Source organism: Meriones unguiculatus (genome assembly GCF_030254825.1).
Source record: "Meriones unguiculatus strain TT.TT164.6M chromosome Y unlocalized genomic scaffold, Bangor_MerUng_6.1 ChrY_unordered_Scaffold_23, whole genome shotgun sequence".
In the NCBI taxonomy this organism is placed as follows: Eukaryota; Metazoa; Chordata; class Mammalia; order Rodentia; family Muridae; genus Meriones; species Meriones unguiculatus.
The window spans coordinates 22,623,456-22,628,038 of record NW_026843709.1 but is presented as its reverse complement, the minus strand read 5'-3'; the positions used below and the strand labels follow the sequence as shown (position 1 = coordinate 22,628,038).

Genomic DNA, 4,583 nt, shown 5'->3' with positions numbered 1-4,583 from the left:
GCTAAAATACCCCTTACCAGTAAAAGATCTTCTGGAGGTATCTCCATTCCTGATGGCAAGCTATACTATAGAGTAACTGTAATAAACACTGCATGGTACTGGCATAGAAACACAATGGTGGATCAATAGAACTGAACAAATGACCCAGAAACAAACACACTTATGGACACCTGATTTTTGACAAAGATTCCAAAATCATACAATGGAAAAAAGATAGCACCTTCAAGAAATGGTACTGGTCTAACTGGATGTCTCATGTAGAAAAATGAAAATAGATCCATACTTATCACCTCCACAAAACTAAAGTCCAAGTGGATCAAATACCTCAACATAAAAAGAGACATATTAAATCAGTTTTAAGAAAAAGTGGGGAAGAGCCTTTAATTCATTTGCACAGAAGACAACTTCCTGAACAGAACAGCAACAGCATAGGCTCAAAGAGCAACAATCAGTAAATGGGACCTCATGAAACTGAAAAGCTTCTCTAAAGCAAAAGACAAAAGAAACAAATGCATACAGATTGGGACTCTTCATAAACCCTTTATTTGAAAGAGTCTAATAGCCAGTTTATATAAAGAACTAAGGAAGTTGAAAAGCAACAAATCAAGGAATCCAATTAAAAAATGGGGAACAGAGCTAAACAGAATTCTCAATATAAGCATATCAAATGACAGAGAAACACTGAAATGTGCAATGTCATTTGTCATCAGCAAAATGCAAATCAAAACGACCATGAGATTTCACCTTACAACTATGTAAGATTACACCTTACGAGAATGGCCAAGAGCAAAAATTCAAGTGACAGCACTGCTGGAGAGATTGTGGAGAAAATGGAAACCCCCTCCCTGCTGGTGGGAATGTAAACTTGTACAACCACTCAGGAAATGAATATGGCACTTACTCAGACAAATAGGAACAATGATTCCTCAAGATCCAGCCATAAAACTCCTAGGCATATATCCAAAAGTAGCTCAAGTACACAATAAGGACATTTACCCAACCACATTTGTAGCAGCTTTATTTGTAATAGTCAGAAAATAGAAACAATCCAGATTCCCTTCCCCAAGTGAAAATGGATACAGAAATTGTTGTACATCTACACAATGGAATATAATTCAAAAATTAAGAAAAAAATAAGGAAATTATAAAATTTGCAGGTCAATGGTGGACACTGGAAAGGATCATCCTGAGTGAGCTATCCCAGAAGCAGAAACACACACATGGCATAGACACACGCATATACATATAATATAGTATAACTCTACTAAAATCTGTACACCAAAAGAAAACTAATCAAGAAGGAGGAGTCTGAAATGCTCAATCCCATCCCAAAAGGCAAAGAGGATGGACATCGGAAGTAGCAGAAAACAGGAAACAAGTTAGAAGCCTGCCACAGAGGGCCCCTGAAAGGCTCTGCCCTGCAGACTATCAATGCAGATCCTGAAACTTATGGCCAACTACTGGGAAGAGTGCATGGAGTCTAATGAAAGAAGTGGGAAATAGTAAGATCTAGAGAGGCCAGGCGCTCCACAAGGAGGTCAACAGAACCAAAATTCTGAGCACAGGGTCTTTCCCAAAACTCATATTCCAAACAAGTACAATGTATAGAGAAAAACTAGAACACATGTACAGATGTAGCCCATGGCATTTCAGTGTCCATGTGGGTTCCATAATAATGAGAACAGAGACTACCTCTGAAATGATCTGATTGGGCCGCTCTTTAATCACCTCGCTCTGATGTGGGAACAGCCTTACTACGTCACAGAAAAAGAAAATACTGCCACTCCTGATAAGATATGATAGACAAAGATCAGAAGGAAGGAGAGGAAGCCCTCCCCTTTCAGTGGACTTGTGGAGGACATGCATGGGGGATGGGGACAGAAGGTGGGATTGGCAGCATGTGGGGTTTTATGAGGGAAAACAAAGTGAATAAAGTCTAATTAATAAAAATTAAAATAAAAATATTAAACAAAACATAATTCCTTTTGGATTTATATTATAGGAGGGTGTGCTTTGAGCTTGATATGCCAATGAAAGTGACCAGACAGAATGGTCTCTCGGTCTCTCGGCCTCTGTCACTTTATATCTTTGTTTCTGATGGTCTCTGTCTCCCGATTTTTGAATATGTCTCTCTCGCTCTCTCTTTCTGTCTCTTTCTGTCTCCTCTCTGGCTGCTCCTTGTGGTTCAGTATGAAAAGCTCTCAGTTTTGGTGAAGGACTACAACAAGATGACTGCATGCTGACTTGACATCATAGATGGTCTCTTTAAAAATACAAGCAATGTCCTAATTAAACAGCTTTTGTTAAAAGATTTGTCTTGTTCAGGAAGAGTATTCACAGAAAAAAAGTCACTGACTGAGAACATATCTGTGCAATTAACAATTAATAATTGAATCTCTGATAATGTGAAACTCAGAAGTTATTTACATATGACTTTATTAATGATTATTTGAAAGATATATGTGGTGCTCACTTAGGCAGCAAATATATTAAAATTGGAATGATACAGAGAAGATTTGCATGGCCCCTGCTTAAGGATGACATGCAAATTCATTTAGTGTTCCATATTTTTGTTGAAGAAATTAAAGAAAAAACTAATAGAAGAAATTGTGGAGAGAAAAACTGAGGGAAGAAAACAGGAACTCACAGGAAGCATATACAATAGACTACAAGAGATGGAAGAAAGAATCTCAGGTGTGGAAGATAAAATGGAAGAAATCAAAGTATCTTTAAAAGAAAAAGTTAAATATAAAAAATTTCTTACACAGACCATCCAAGAAATTCAAGACAAAATAAAATGACAAAGCCTATGAATAAGAAGAATAGAGGAGGGAGGAGCCAAGATGGCACCAGGAGAGCAGTGCATCTGAGAAGCAGGACAGCATTCTCCCTGCAGAGACCAGGAGACTGAACTCGGGGCCCTGAAACTACATCGATCGTGTTTCCCAGGTTAGGGAAGGCTCCCACGGCGTGGGAATCAGTCCGGTCCACTCACAGCTACCCAGCCAGAACCCGGAAGAAATCCCAGGTAATGCAGGCTTTGGGTCTCCAGGCTGGAGCCGCAAGCAGGCATGTCCCAGTCAATTTCCCAGGCTGATCCATGGGCACAAGGGTACCTGAGACTGGGAGTCCCAGTCACGGGGGGACCCCACAGGGAAGCAGGGTTGCGGGTCTGATCACAGGTCACCCAGTCTTTCCCCGGAAGGTCTCTGCCGCCATCACAGCTGAGCACCGGCTGCGCAAGGATAGCTTTGCTCTCAGCTCAGCGGTACAGACAAGCTGCGTGCCCCAGTACAACAGGGAATGGGAACCCCTGTCCAGAGAGGACCCCACAGAGAAGAAAGAAATCATGCTGCTGGGGTAACCTAGGGAAAGTCTAGCAGACGGCAGATCGCAAACAGGTGAGTATGGCCAGCCATCACAGATCTGGCCTAAACAGGAATCACAGAGTGATTGGAAACTCAGCTGCTACAGACTAGCAGGTGGGCGCACGCTCCACCAGCTCAGAGGCATGCTTCATACCAACTATTCCTTACAGACAGAACTGTGTGCCCCAAGACACCAGAGCAGTACTCACCCGCCACAGATTACCTCTTGGGTTCTGGGGCACAGAGCCACAAACTCAGACCTACAAAAGACCAGGAACCTTGAGATCAACCCCCAGATACTGCTCCAAGGGGAAACCAGTTATCCCTAACAAAACCGACCAAACCACGGGACGCACAGGTTACAGCAGCTGATTACTAAATTTACAGCAAGAAACCCAGAAGGAGGGCAGCTGTCTCCAGGACTTCTCCCAGTGAGAGGAGAGCCCTCTTGACTAATCAGGACCACAGTTACTACCTAGGTCTCTATGCCTGAGGTGAACTGTAGCAACTCCTGAAAAACACCAGACATCCAGGGACTATACCCAAAAAGCTGGAAAGGCTTCCTTGAGGAAAAACCATCTTCCTGCCAAAGGGATTCTCTCCACTACAACAGTCCAAGAACAACCAGAAACTAAATTCAAACAACTAAGATAGCCCAATGGGTAGAGGACAGCATAAAAGTTCAACCAACAAAAGCCAGAGCAATATGGCATCTCCAGAACCCAGTTATCCAGGGGCAAATAGCCCTAGACATCCCAGCATACATGAAATTCAAGGAGATGACCTAACATCTATGCTCATGAAGAAGATAACAGAGGAAACAAATAAAATACGAAAAGAATTAGAGGAAGATAAAAACAAACAGATCGTGGCTATCTGTAAAGAAATGAAGGAAATTAAAGACAAAGAGATTATGGACAACCATGAAGAAATACGGGAAGCTGCAGCCACAAGGTCTGTGGCCTTTAGAGAGGAAATGCTTAAATCACTGAATGAAATAAAAGAAAAAAGTGGATTGTTCAAACAAACAGCTGAAGGAATTGACGGAAAAACATGAAAACAGAGTAAGACAGGGGAAGGAAACCAACAAAATAGCTCAAGACCTGAAGATAGAATTGGAAAAATTAAAAAAAAAAAATACAAATGGAAGAAATTGGAGAGAGAAAGAACTTAGGGAAGAAAGCAGGAACTACAGAGGTTAGCATAACCAATAGG

At 41.6% G+C, this 4,583-nt stretch overlaps 1 non-coding gene across 1 annotated transcript; it reads left to right on the top strand.

Annotated features, from left to right (window-relative positions):
• Positions 1–2,465: 2,465 nt before the first annotated feature.
• Positions 2,466–2,572, top strand: LOC132651684 (U6 spliceosomal RNA). The gene has a single exon (XR_009589267.1). It is a non-coding gene; the product is annotated as a U6 spliceosomal RNA (small nuclear RNA).
• The last annotated feature ends 2,011 nt before the right edge of the window (positions 2,573–4,583 follow it).